Below are 15,945 nucleotides of genomic sequence, written 5' to 3'. Positions count from 1 at the left end.
TCTCCTGTTGGGCATAGAGCATCTGCACGAGCAGTGCTACAGTGGCACACAGTACAGCTTCACCGCTGTAGCGTTTCTAGTATAGACTAGCCCTTAGGCCCTGATTCGGCATGTGCTTAGCTTTATTACCATGAGCATTCCATTGACTGCAGTGGGACCATGCTTGATAGTTAAATGAAGCACATGTATTAAGTGTTTGCAGGATAGGGGGCCTTAATATGCTCCTATAAAGCAATCTCCTCTATGTCAGCATTTCAAACTTCTAAAACAAAAGCAATTTGTATGATTTAATTGTAATTTCCTTTAAACTCACTAGCAGATCATACACCATGGTTCAGTCCCCATATTTGAACCTTATCTTTCATCAAAGCATATTTTCACCTCTCTCTCTGAGAGACTGAAAAAACACAACTAAGTAGGAAAAATGTGACTAAGGACAAAATAGTCTAAGTAATAAAATTTTGAGAGCAGGTGAGAGGTGGATGCTAGTTTTGATACTGTAAGCACTAAAAGACATGGCTCAAGTGTTCTAGAGAGAAGTTTCATTTTAAAGGTTTCAGAGTAACAGCCGTGTTAGTCTGTATTCGCAAAAAGAAAAGGAGTACTTGTGGCACCTTAGAGACTAACCAATTTATTTGAGCATGAGCTTTCGTGAGCTACAGCTCACTTCATCGGATGCATGCCGTGGAAACATGCTCCACGGCATGCATCCGATGAAGTGAGCTGTAGCTCACGAAAGCTCATGCTCAAATAAATTGGTTAGTCTCTAAGGTGCCACAAGTACTCCTTTTCTTTTTTCATTTTAAAGAAACATTTCTCTGCAGTGTTTGCAAACCAGCCATTGTAGATTGTAAATTCCTGGGGTTAGGAGCCATCCTTATTTGCCTGCAAAGTATCGTGCAGCTTTGGGGCCCAACCTTATTTCAGTGGACATAAATGGAAGTTTTGCAGTTGATTTCAGTTAAAACAAGATTGCATTCCTATGATGCTATTGTATATTCATTGTCATAACTGAAAAGATAGCATGTGCAATCAGTTGCCTCACACTGGTATCCAAGACATCACAATTTCTCTCTCTCTCTCTCTCTCTCTTTGAATAGGAAATAACTTAATTGTAGTATCTCCTGGAAAATACAGACATTTTAATGACAACCACTATAAGTAATAATTAATAGCGCTAGTGCAAAAGAACTTGAAAGTGAAACTTACTAAAGAGAAATTGATCGCTCTATTGTTTATTGACAAGATGAGAAATAAAAAAGGAAAAACTACAGCGAGTGAAATTTAAATTCGATTGTATACAATTTTCTTTCAATTTTAATAATTTCAAGTAGATTTAACAATCCCACAATATCTGTTTAAAGCTTTTCATAACAAAATGACTGAACTGAAAAGGTGTATGCATAAGAAGTTAAGTATGTTGACAGAAGCTGGGAATGAGCGACAGGAAATGGATCACTTCATGATTATTACCTGTTCGTTCCCTCTGGGGCACCTGGCAGTGGCCACTGTCAGAAGACAGGATATTGGGCTAGATGGAACTTTGGTCTGACCCAGTATGGCCATTTTTATGTTCTTAACATGTTTTTTTGTTTTTCTACAAAGATATTCTTTATATTTATGTTCTATTCTATAATCATTTGCATACATACAGTTTTAATGGAATTATTTGTATAACTTTATTAAAGCAATCCAGATAATATTTTACATTTATGTGGCAGAATCTTTTATCCTGAAGCATCCCAAAGCACTTCAGAAACTATATGTATAAAGTCACCTTTGGGACAGTGGGTGTGATGGGATTCCCAGGGTACAACCTTGACTGTGGGACTGCTGAGCCCTCCAAACGCAACAACCTGGGCTGCCTCTCACACTGTGATGCTGATGTCAAGCTACAAGCCTCTGACTGGTACTGCACTTACACAGCCATCCACAGGCAGGGACACACACAATTGAGTTGATCTCCTGGTCACTCATGAACCATCAATAGAGAGGATCCAGCCAATTCCCCCTAACTCCCCAATATTGCACCCAAGAACTGTAGCGTCTTGCACTGGTCAGAGGCGTGGCCCCTGTAAGCTCATTACCTAGTTCGCCACTTGTTCACCAGAAAGTGGATATTCACCAGCCTTTGTAATCTGAGCTGAGATTTCCCAAGATCTTTCACCAAAACACACAGTTTCAGGTAAAATATAAAACAGATTTATTAACTACAGAAAGATAGATTTTAAGTGATTATAAGTAGCAGGCATAGATCAAAGTTGGTTACCTAAGAAACGAAAATAGAAACGCAGCCTAAATTCTTACTTAAACAGACTAAGCAAGATTCGAATCAAGCAATGTCTCACCCTAACAGATGGTACAAGCAGGTTCCAGTTCCTCAGTACACAGACTAGACCACTTTCCAGCCTGGGACCAAACTTCCCCAGTTCAAACCCTTTTTCTTACAAATATTTTTCCAGGTGAGATGGGGAGGGGAAGGGGAAGTCCAAGTGATGATGTCACTTCCCCTCTTTTATACTTTCTTCCAGCTGCTAGACAGTGGATACCAGCCAACTGGTGCATAGTATATAAAACTTCATATCTATACAGCATATTCAGGCCTGTCTGTAAAGGCCAAGGCAGAAAAATCCCAAAAGAAAAAAAAGGGGAAGTGGGGGGATGGAGTTTTAGGATAGAGATCGGGGCAGGCAAACATTTTGGCCTGAGGGCCACATCGAGTTTCCAGAATTGTATGGAGGGCTGGTTGGGGGAGCCTGTGCCTCCCCAAACAGCCAGGCATGGCGTGGCCCAGCCCCTGCCCCCCATCTGACCCCCCCTGCTTCTTGCCCCCTGACGGCCCCCCTGGGACTCCTGCCCCATCCAACCCCCCCGTTCCCTGTCCCCTGACGGCCCCCCTGGGACCCCTGCCCCATCCACCCCTCCCTCCCTGTCCCCTGACAGCCCCCCGCTGCCCCATCCAACCCCTCCTCCCATTCCTGACTTCCCCCTGGGACCCCTGCCCCATCCAACGACCCCTTCTCCCTGTCTGCCCCCAGAACTCCTGCCCCTGACTGCCCCCCACCACCCCATCCAACCCCCTCTCTTGTTTCTTCCTGACTGCCCCCCCGGAACCCCTGTGCCCATTCAACCCCTCTGTTCCCTGCCCTCTGACTGCCCCGACCCCATCCACACCCCCGCCCCCTGACCACCACCCCAAACTCCCCTGCCCTCTATCCAACCCCGCCCTGCTCCCACCCCATTACCGTGCTGCCTGGAGCACCGGTGGCTGGCGGTGCTACAGCTGCACCACCCAGCGCACCGGGACAGGCAGTTGCACCGCCCGACTGGAGCCAGCCCCGCCACCGCGCAGCACAGCACAGAGCACTGGGTCGGGCAGCGCAGCTGCAGAGCTGTGGCCTGGCAAGAGCTCGCAGTCCCGCCACCCAGAGCATTGTGCCGGTGGCACAGTGAGCTGAGGCTGCGGGGGAGGGGGAAGAGCAGGGGAGGGACCGGGGCTAGCCTCCCGGGCCAGGAGCTCAGGAGCTGGGCAGGAGGGTCCTGCGGGCTGTAGTTTGTCCACCTCTGATATAGATATTCAGGCCTGTCTGTAAAGGTCTATACTTTAAGAATTTAGGTGTATGTTTATCATTTAGCTAGTTCTAGAGATATAAAAGAAAGAATCGAAATCACTGTCTGCCTGTGTGAGGGCCTTCTCTCACTGTGACAGTCTGAGGCCCTGTTCTTTGGCTAAGGCCTTTGGCTAAGCAGCAGAGGCAGCCATAAGCTGGGAAGCCTATGGTAACATCCGCACATTCCAAACTAGTCACATGGAAATAAGGCAATCTGGGGCTCTTAGAAAGGTGATCCAATCTATCACCTCCTGTCAAGGTTCCTTCCCCACTCTGAACTCTAGGGTACAGATGTGGGGACCTGCATGAAAGACCTAAGCTTATTCTTACCAGCTTAGGATAAAAACTTCCCCAAGGTACAAACTTTGCCTTGTCCTTGAACAGTATGCTGCTACCACCAAGCATTTTAAACAAAGAACAGGGAAAGAGACCACTTGGAGACGTCTTCCCCCAAAATATCCCCCCCAAGCCCTACACCTCCTTTCCTGGGGAGGGCTTGATAATAATCCTCACCAATTGGTACAGGTGAACACAGACCCAAACCCTTGGATCTTAAGAACAATGAAAAATCAATCAGGTTCTTAAAAGAAGAATTTTAATGAAAGAAAAGGTAAAAGAATCACCTCTGTAAAATCAGGATGGTAAATACCTTACAGGGTAATCAGATTCAAAACACAGAGAATCCCTCTTGGCAAAACCTTAAGTTATAAAAAGACACAAAAGCAGGAACATCCATTCCCTCCAGCACAGCTTATTTTACAGGCCATTAAAGAAAGAAAATCTAATGCATTTTCTAGCTAGATTACTTACTAACTTTACAGGAGTTGTAAGGCTTGCATTCCTGATCTGTTCCCGGCAAAAGCATCACACAGACAGACCAAACCCTTTGTCCCTCCCCCACCCTCCAGATTTGAAAGAATCTTGTCCCCTCGTTGGCCATTTTGGATCAGGTGCCAGCGAGGTTACCTTAGCTTCTTAACCCTTTACAGGTGAAAGGATTTTGCCTCTGGCCAGGAGGGATTTTATAGCACTGTATACAGAAAGGTGGTTATCCTTTCCTTTATATTTATGACACCTCCAGATAAAGGGAAGAGCCTAGAAGATGTAAAAGGAAATTTAGTTTGATAGCTTTCTGTTTGGTAAGAACTCACTTATCAATAGACTTAGTTGGGAAACCCTTATGTCTTTATAAATGTAGTTGTGAAATCCTCACTTCTGTATTGTTTTGTCATTATAGTTCCCACTTTTCTATTGTTTATTTGCCTGGTCTCTGTCTGGTTCTGTGATTGTTTCTATCTGTTGTATAATTAATTTTGCTGGGTGTAAACTAATTAAGTGGTGGGATATAATTGGTTAGCTAATCATGTTACAATATGTTAGGATTGGTTAGGTAAATTTCAGTAAAATGATTGGTTAAGGTATAGCTGAGAATATTACTGTATAAATTAGGGGCAAACAGGAAGTAAGTTGGGATTCAAAAATAAGAAAAAAGGAACTTGGATTTAAGCTTGCTGGAAGTTCACCCCAATAAACATTGAATTGTTTGCACCTTTGGACTTCAGGTATTGTTGCTCTCTATTCACGCGAGAAGGACCAGGAAAGTGGGAGGGTGAAGGAACGAGCCCTCTAACAAGCATCGTGTAGAAATATTACTTCGAACATTCCTGTGAAGTAGATGGGAAAGTATTGTTATCCCCATTTCACAGACAAGGAAATTGAGACAGAAAAGTAAAATGACTTAGCTAAGGCTACACAGCAAGTCAGTGGCAAAGCAGGGATTAGAACTCAAAGCTTCTTGACTCCTAGTTTATGCTCATTCTTCCAGTACACACACTATAAAACAGTGGGTGAAGGAAAGTTTTAGCCAAGTGCACTGCGGCAAACTCTACTTCTTCAAAACATGCCATTGAATCATAAATGTCAATGTGGAGCAGACATTAATTTTTCAAGTCTTATCTGGAAGATGCTCACAATAAACTTCATGGATGATAGTATGAGTTTACTCTGCCAAGTTTCAGATAGCAGGGAGTCTACATATTTTAGATTGGATCCATTACAACAGTTTGAAACAAATGAACAAAAGCAAAAAACATTTTCAGTTGAGATTGCCATATTGTAATTAATTGAGCTGTGATATAGCTTTAAGAAATTTGCCTGGTGAGCAAGATAATTAAAATTCAAGGGTGCAAAAAGTTCCTATTCAGCTCAGTGCGGTATTTACTAGAAAGTGCAGCAAGAAATTAACAAAGAATCCTGGAGCCCAATGGGTTCAATTGTGGCCATCATTGATGGGATATGTCAAGGATAAGTAAAGACACTGCAATAAGACACATAAGGGGAATGGAACTATTCAGTAACATCACACTATAATTCTTCTAATAAAAACATAGTTCATATAAATTAAGGTAGACGGTAGAGTAAAAAAAAATTCTAAAATGTTATATTAAGCATTTGCAGTACTTCATAGTCAGGAAGTTCTCAGTTAAGGTTCTAACATCAACCTCCCTATCTGTACCATGCTTCACATATGGTATGAGACGCAGAGATATGACAAAGTCCTCCATCCCACTCCTGTTACCACAGCAACCTTAGCTCTGGGCTGTTGCACATATATATTTCAATATGTTCTTTCATTATGTGATAATAAAATCCCTGCATACTCTTGCAGCCCATAATGGCAGTCTATGACATGGGTAGGAAGGGGAATTTAAAATGTTTTCAAGAGATTAGATGGAAGGTGGGCATGATCGTTGTTCAGATCGAGACAGCAGCTGGAGGGTGGGGATGGGGGGACACTATTACAGAGATAGTGGCCTGTGTCTCATAGAGATCTGGTGTAAAAGATGTAGTCTACCACTGATATCAAGATGATGAATTTGGGAAAGGAGGCAATTTTTTTGAGGCATTATATGAGTTTCATCAATTTCCTTTTTCTGTGAAAACTGTAAAAGATACAGAATTCCTTTTTGTTATTCAAGGACTTTAAGGCTAGAGTAGACCACTATGATAATCAAGTCTGACTTCCTGCAGAAGACAGACTATAGAATCACCATTGAATCAAGCCCAATAACGTGTGGTCAAACTAGAGCATATCTTTTAGAAAGACATCCTGTGTTGATTTAAAGATTTCAAGTAAATCCACCATGTCTCATATTAAGTTGTTCTAATGGTTCATCACCCACACTGTTAAAAATTGTGCCTTATTCCTATGTTGACTTTGTCAAGCTTCAACTTCTAGCCACTGAACCTTACTGGATATTGGTGTTTGTTTGTTTTTTGAAAGGTAGATTTAGGTAGCAGTAAAACGATTTACTACAGTGCTCTTAAGATATTTATGCATAACCGTACCCTGGTTGGTTTCAAATTAGGGCTGTCAAATGATTAAAAAAATTAATCACAATTAATCGCACAATAAAAAAATTAATCATGATTAATCACATGATAAAATTAATTGTGATTAATTGCACTGTTAAGAATAATAGAATACCATTTATTTAAATATTATTGGATGTTTTCTACACTTTCAAATATATTTATTTCAATTACAACACAAAATATGAAGTGTACAGTGCTCACTTTATATTTATTTTTATTACAAATATTTGCACTGTAAAAAACAAAATTGGTATTTTTAAATTCACCTAATACAAGTACTGTAGTGCAGTGTTTATCATGAAAGTTGAACTTACAAATGTAGAATTATGTACAAAAAATAATTGCATTCAAAAATAAAACAATGCAAAACTTTAGAGCCTTCAGGTCCACTCAGTCCTATTTCTTCTTCAGCCAATCACTCAGACAAACAAGTTTGTTTACATTTGCAGGAAATAATGCTGCCCGCCTCTTGTTCACAATGTAACCTGAAAGTGAGAACAGGCATTCACATGACACTGTTGCAGCTGGCGTCGCAAGATATTTACATGCCAGATGCACTAAAGATTCATGTGTGTCTTCATGCTTCATCCACCATTCCAGAGGACATGTATCCATGCTGATGACAGGTTCTGCTCATTTTCTTCTTTGGTGGTTCAGGTATTGTAGTTTCTGCATTGGAGTGTTGCTCTTTTAAGACTTCTGAAAGTATGCTCCATACCTCATCCTTCTCAGATTTTGGAAGGCACTTCAGATTCTTAAACCTTGGGTCGAGTGCTGTAGCTATCTTTAGAAATCTCATATTGCTATCTTCTTTGCATTTTGTCAAACTGCAGCAAAAGTGTTCTCAAAATGAACAAGATTGCTGAGCCATCATCCAAGACTACTATAACATAAAATATATGGCAGAATGCAGGTAAAACAGAGCAAGAGACATACAATTCTCCCCCAAGGAGTTCAATCACAAATTTAATTAACACATTATTTTTTTAACAAGCACCATCAGCATGGAAGCATGTCCTCTGGAATGGTGGCCAAAGCATGAAGGGACATATGAATGTTTAGCATATCTGGCATGTAAATACCTTGCAATGCCGGCTACAATAGTGCCATGCAAATGCCTGTTCTCACTTTCTGGTGACATTGTAAATAAGAATTGTGCAGCATTATCTCCCATAAATGTAAACAAACTTCTTTGTCTTAGTGATTGGCTAAACAAGAAGTAGGACTGAGTGGACTTGTAGGCTCTAAAGTTTTGCATTATTTTATTTTTCAGTGCAGTTATGTAACAAAAAAAATCTACTGTTGTAAGTTGCACTTTCAGGATAAAGAGATTGCACTACAGTTCTTGTATGAGGTGAATTGAAAAATACTATTTCTTTTGTTAATTTTTACAGTGCAAATATTAGTAATACAATAATATAAAGTGAGCAGTGTACACTTTTTATTCTGTGTTGTAACTGAAATCAAAATATTTGAAAATGTAGAAAAACATCCAAAAATGTTTAATAAAATTTAAATCTGTATTCTATTGTTTAACAGTGCGATTAAAACTGAGATGAATCACAATTAATTTTTTGAGTTAATCGCGTGAGTTAACTGTGATTAATAGACAGCCCTATTTCAAGTATAAGAAAACAAAACGTAAACAAAATAAGGATGTAGTCTCCACCTTGGGAATTTTATAGTGTACCAACAGCCAAATGTAGCAAAATAATAGTACAAATAAAAAAGGGGAGGTAAGGAAGAGAGATAGACAGATGAGAATTAAAGCAAAGAATGTTATTCTGTAAAAGAATATGATGTTGCAAGTGAAATTTATACATTCTGATGTTTTATTCTTTTAAATTCAGTACGAGATAGGGAGTATACAGCACATAAGTGGAGATCAACAGTGAAAAAGCAAGGTAAAAGAAGTGGGTATTGAACAGGAATTTGAAGGAGAATAAGGGTGCTTGGTACAGTGGTAGTGGGATGCCATTGGCTCTTGGTATTCAAGGCCTTGTTTCCACAACATAGCTTTTTGTTTTGTTTTTTTTCCCCACCCCAAATGGTCTGAAATTTTTCTAGGGCTTGTTTAAAAGGCTCTTTGCCCTAAATTGCCATACTCCAGAGTGAATCAAAACACAGCAAAGCCAGTCAACCCATGGATTACTGACATTAACTTGAAAAAATTTAAAATAAAGTCATTTCATTGCTACAAGTGCAGTGCAATCATATATGTTCCATTTAAGTGAGGCAGCTGATCTCTGCTGTACTCCTAATAAGGTCATGAGAATGTGTAGGCCCACTTGTGGTGGTACCACATTTTTATTCAATTATGACACCCACTAGACTTGGCCAAAAAACTGTGTAATCTTATTAGTGTTGCCCTGTAGTTCTAATTCCCCAATCTTCACCTCCATTGAGTTATGCAATGGGTTCATTCCTCACCTGCATTGAAATTACAATTGGTGCAGCTGTGAAGAATGGTGAGGGCCCTAAACTATCCTTTCCTAGGCTTCTATTCAGTTGAAATAACCAGGTGTGACCTAAAGCAGCCTATAGGCTGCTCTAAGTTGTGTTAGCTGAAGTAGTCCCACAAAGGCCCACTGTAATGACTGAGGACTAGGCACCACATGCCACCTCGGCCTGGGCTGGCTTGGCCTTTCCCTGCCCCCAACATGGCCCCTCTGAGGGGAGGAGCAGGTAGCATAGAGCAGACTGTAATGGCTCGATACCACCGGAGGATTGCTCTCTCATGGGGGAATCCTTGGCTACCCATTTAAGGCAGTTTTCTGCATGCTTTTTGCTGTCTCAGGTCAGTGGAGTAGGATTGAACCCAATGTAAATAAGAATGGAAAACTGGGCCTTTTCAGTAAGTTTTATTGAAAAATAATTTTTTATCATTCCCTTTTCTACATTTAATAAAGTGATCTTTGTTTCTTCAGCGAAGGTTAGAAATACTTATAACATGTTCTGCAACGTTATAATGTAAGGAATGTAACTTACTCTGTAAAGCAAAATAAAATATTATGAATAAAATATTCATAAATGAATAAATAAAATAAATGAAGTCAAAGAATTTACACCAGAGATGAATTTGGCTCAAGAAACTTTATCCCATGTCTAGCAAAGTAGATCAGACATATGGCATTGTTTATGGTAGTTTCAGTTATTTCTGAGCAAGCTCAAGCAGGTAGTTTACTCAAGGAGGTAATAGATGTAAAAAAGGAATAGATCATATACTGAAGCATGCAAACTGACATTTCATCACAACAAATGGTCAACGAGCAATTCACTATATTCCCACAAATAAGTCAAGAAGAATTATTCAAGAATCAAGCAAAAGTAGGTGAGTTGGGTTGCAACAATTAATTTATTTGCAGCATATACTCAGCATTCAACTTTTCACACTACAATACAACCTTAAAGAGAGCCTATCAATAAGAATCATTAATTTCAATAAACGTTCAGGTTTTTGAAAGAGCACCCTTCCAATACAGTATATTGATTTTTTATTAAATCCCTTCATAACATTTTTAAAGGTTTTTCTGCTCCCCTGATGTTTATAAGAATCTTCTCAGAAAGAAGAGCAAATGGTCAACAACACAAAATTGCTAGTGAATGGGATAGGAAGTTCATAACAGAGCACTGACTGTACACAGAGCACTGTCACATGCACCAAGTAAACAAACTGAATAAACAATTTTTTCCTCACCTACATCTTCCAGTTATAGTAATCTTTGGTGTTACTTGTATCTATAACAGGTAAAAGAAATTTGAGACAAATGTGATTCTCAAGTTGACTGTGCTCCTTTCTCTTTTGTAATTCAGTAGATATTTGGATGCAGTGTCACTCACTATTTATATTTTACATATACAATTGTAATTTTAATAAGTACTTACATTACAGTTTTGTAACAGTATCATACTAATAATTTGTCACCATCAAGTAAAGCTAGTAAAAATACAATACAGAGAATTACACACACACACACACACTCCTCCACACACAAAGATTTCCATGTAAAAAAGGCTCTGCAACCCTTTCAAAATATTAAAATGAAAAATATCAAAAATATGCCTATTATACAAATAGAATGAATAATGAATGCATTGGAACAGAATACTGTACGGTATATTACTATGTTACATCAGGATATCACATCAAGGGACCCATAAAAATTTAGTCAAGTTTTTTGTGTGTTATTCTTAATATGCATTCATAACATACACCATAATGTCTCCTTCTGAGCTGTTACAGTGTATGGTATGAATGGATATTAACAATACTATGCATTCAGTATTATGGATTCATAATATAGAATACTCTTAGTTACATATTGCGTATTATTCCTAATACATATTCAGAGCATATCTTGTAACAGCTCCTTTGGAACCATTAATGTGTATGCTGTGAATACGTATTAACAGTAGAATGCATTTGCATATTATGAGTCCGTAATATTGAATGCATAGTAAAATCTTTTATAAAAAGTAGTTACTATACATACACATAGGAGCTGGTCACTCATGCTTTTCACTCAGACACCTCTGCCATTTTGTGGAGTTGTTTCTTATTTATGTCTGTGCAACTGTTGAGGAAAACTAGTTCTGAATTGAAAAGGAGTACTTGTGGCACCTTAGTCTCTAAGGTGCCACAAGTACTCCTTTTCTTTTTTGCGAATACAGACTAACACGGCTGCTACTCTGAAACCAGTTCTGAATTGTAACAATTCAATGAACTATTTTCTTACTGCAAGATATTTCAGACAGTCATTTCTCTCTCTTGCTCTCACCCTGGGATAACCATGACCAAGATTTTAAAAATGGATGCCTGAACTGTGTTCCTGAGTTTGTATTTTGGCACCCAAGTGTTCTGATTTCTCAAAAGTGCAGAGCAGCCAGAAGCTCATATTAAAGTCATATATAAATAGACCTCATCAAAACATTTTTTGTAAAAAAGCAAACCAACCCAACAACAACCAACCAGCCAAAAAAATCACCCAACTTTTCAACAGAATAAAAAATGCACTGGATAATTTTGAATGTAATGATTATTTATTTCAAAATTATTTGCAAAACATACTTAACATTTTTCCACGCTCTCTCTCTCTCTGTACACTCTCTCTGTCTCTCTCCTGGCATTCATACTCCAGCTCTGTCATTTGGGTGAAATTCGTCTCTTACAGCATAAAATTGTATGACACTAATACAATATTTTGATCAATTAGGTGACAGTATTACTATATTAATAGATGAATAGCATGATAAACTTGTGCAAATAATGCATAGTATTTGCATCACTGTCTCCATAAAAAAAAAAATGAGGAGTCCATGTGGCACTTTAGAGACTAACACATTTGGGCATAAGCTTTCATGGGCTAAAACCCAGTTCATCAGATGCATGGAGTGAAAAATACAGTAAGCTGTATATATATATATATATCACAGCATATGAAAAGATGAGAGTTGCCTTACCAAGTGGGGTGTCAGTGCTAATAAGGCTAATTAAATTAAGGTGGAAGTGGCCTATTCTCAACAGTTGACAAGAAGGGGTGAATATCAAGAGGGATAATTACTTTTTGTAGTGACCCATCCACTCCCAGTCTTTATTCAGTCCTAATTTGATGGTGTCCAGTTTGCAAATTAATTCCAGTTCTGCAGTTTCTTGTTGAAGTCTGTTTTTGAAGTTTTTTTGTTGAAGAATTGCCATTTTTAAGTCTCTTACTGAGTGTCCAGGGAGATTGAAGTGCTCTCCTAGTGGTTTTTGAATGTTACATTTCTTGATGTCTGATTTGTGTCCATTTATTCTTTTTCATAGAGACTGTCCGGTTTGGCCAATATATATGGCAGAGGGGCATTGCAGCAGCATAGCTGCTTATTCAGACTTATTCATTCGTAGTTACAGGAATCTGTCGGATCACCTTTCTTAGAGTGGTAGCATTGCCATTCTCCATGTACTACATCCTTCAACTAAATGAGATTAAACAGTTTGCAAAGAAGCATAACCATTCCTCTTCCACCATGTTTTAACACTTCAGGGAGTATACCATCTGGACCAAGTGCATTGTTGTTTTTCAGGGATTTGATTGCAGTTTCAGTTTCTGCTTCCAGTATGTGTTGTTGTTCTTCATTGTTGCTTTTGCAGTTGATGGCCTCAAGGATAGCTGAGTTAAATAGATTATGCACGTTCAATAGCCGAGAAAAATATTCTTTCCATCTTTTGAGCTTCTGATCCTTTTTCTGCTATATTATTCCCCTGAGTGTCACATAGATGACTTGCTACAGGTGTTAATTTCTTTGATAGTAATGAAGCTTTCTGAAAAAGCCTGTTGCATTGCTTTTTGGAAATTGTCTTTCAAACTTTTTGCCTTCTCTCTGAAGACGGTCTTTCTTAGCCTTTTTGAGTCTTCTTTTTAGTTCTTGAGCTGTATTTATTTGTTTTTTACCTCAGGACAGTCTTCCACTTTCACATGTTCTTGATACGCTTCCTTTTTTCTTCTTCACAGATTTTTGATCTCTGGTGTCACCCAATATTTCTTTTTTGGATTCGACCCTATCACTAAAATCTCCTTATTCGTGATATGCCCTCTGCCAGAATTGTTCCACTATGGTGCCCTCTAGGTCTAAAGTGGAGCAAAGTGTTCACCAATTGTATTCTAAAAAAATCACCATAGTGTCTGTATTTTTCAAAACTTCAAACTATAAACTCTCTTGTGTTTTTATTGTTGTTTTTGAGCAAATTTTGAAGTATGAAGACCAGAAGAAATCTTTTCTGAGTCACAAACTGGCTTTAGATCTAGATGTTCCAGATCAGAAATATGCTTTTCGTCAAATCTTATAGCGACAGAGTTCAACAAACTCCTGTTTTGTAGATTCATTCACTTGAGGAAAGCATTTGACTCCATTAACAGAGAAAATCTGTGTCAAATCCTCAAGTGGTATGCTTTTAGCAGCAAACTGATTCAAATATTGCGGTCTGTGTAGCACAGCTTGGCATGCAGTAAGAATCAATGGACAGATGACAGAGTGATTTGAAGTGAAAACTGGAGTCAAACAGGGATGCATACTGCTGTATACTTAGAAAACATCTTGTCTGCCTTCCTTAGGAATATTGATGGAGGCTGCATGATATCAGAGCAAATTATCAGTCACCTTGACTTTGCAGATCATATCCTAATGATAATGACAATGAAGCACTACAACCAAGAAGCAGCAATTAACCTGTATACTACAGCCAGAGAACAGGATTAAAATTGAATGAACAAAACCACCAAATTAATAGTAATATCAAATATCAAGAAAGAGGCTAAAGTAGTCATGTATCTAACTGTATAGATGTTGAACAAGCAGACAGCTTTTGCTACTTGGGCTCCATCATAACACATGCAACTTCTATTGACAAGCACATACTTGCTGCCAGCAGAACATGCCTGTGCCCGAATAAAAACATTTGGAATCTTAAACCAGATTATATACAATGCAAAACATGTGTCCTGACAAAGCGTGTGAAGCAAAAGGAGCATTTGAAATGAGGTTCTTGCATCATATCCTAGATTTCACAAGGCTAGACAAACTAAGGAATGATGACATTCATGGAAGACTGAAAATGCAATGAATGCCTGCAATCATCAAAAGGTGGTAACTACAATGGTTCAACCACATAGCTAGACTGTTCCCATACCAACTGTCTAAAATTGTTCTCTATGTAAGAGTGCATGGTGAGAGAGGCCGTGGATGTCCAAGAAGATAGTGGTATAATACAGTATACAAAACTATCTGGGCAACCCCCCAACAAGCTCCACAGGTGGATCAAAACAGATGTGAATGGAATCTGCTCATAGGATTGGCCCAGCCCAACCCTAGTGTTGGAAAAAGGAGATGATTATGATGATTGCCCTATTAGTATTATTATTAGGCAATGTAATTTAAAAATAAGGTAACAAACAATAAAATCAATCAACTAGAATTGTACATTTACTGGGCATGTTAACATGAGCGTGACCTCACTGACAGGCAGAAGTTTCAAAGTATGTTCAGATGTATTACTTTAATAAGCATTATTATTAACAAGTATTTCATACGTAGTCCATAAGCTATTGTATAATTTTAATATTACTTTTGAGACAGTATCTCGAATATGTTTTAACATTCTCTCAAATAATTCCTAGCAAGTATCAAATATCAACAACCTAAGATGTTTATAAAACCACACGTAAATGTAATAGTGCCTCAGCTGGAAAATTAAGAGGTCATAACATAGAAACTAGAACCAAGAAAGTCCCCCAAATACAGCAGGAACAGTGAAATTAAGTTAATGTGGGGGAGGGTAATCCTGCATAGTAGACTGAGCAAGTAAATGTCATGACATCATTATTTATCAAAGTTACAGTGGAGAAAAAAAAACCACTGAAATTTTAGTGTTTTCTCCTTTATAAAGTAAATGGTTACCATTACAGTTTAGTGGGCAAGGTTATTACATTGTACAAATTCATTCATTTCTCTCTTCCTCTATATCTAATATATTTTATTCTTACCATTTTTGAAGTATTAATGAAAATGCTGTAAAAGTTGTAATGTTAAAGTATCATTTTATTTAACTTTATGTTATCAAGCCTTATAAACAGCTTTATGTAAACTTATACAAGCAGCTATTTGGGGGTTTGAGGTGGGCTTTTTTTTAAACAGGCAAATTAAAAAAGATAGTATTTGATTACTTAGTAAGAATCCAACACCACAGCTATTGTGTCTCATTTTCTTGAAGAACATATATGCTTAAAATTCTAGTCATTTTCAAATTACCTTAAATATCAGCAACCAACAAAATAAAATACTCCTCTGTGGCCTTCCAGGGTTGATCCTAGCAGCATTGGTCTTTAAAAATACATACAAAATTATTTTGATTTTGAATTATTATTGGTTATTTGATGGTAATAAAAGTAAAGATCTGCAGAACACAAGCTACAGCCAAGCACAG

Source organism: Lepidochelys olivacea, assembly GCF_965140295.1.
Source record: "Lepidochelys olivacea isolate rLepOli2 genome assembly, chromosome: 1".
NCBI classification, from domain to species: Eukaryota; Metazoa; Chordata; order Testudines; family Cheloniidae; genus Lepidochelys; species Lepidochelys olivacea.
This window is presented reverse-complemented; position numbering follows the sequence as displayed.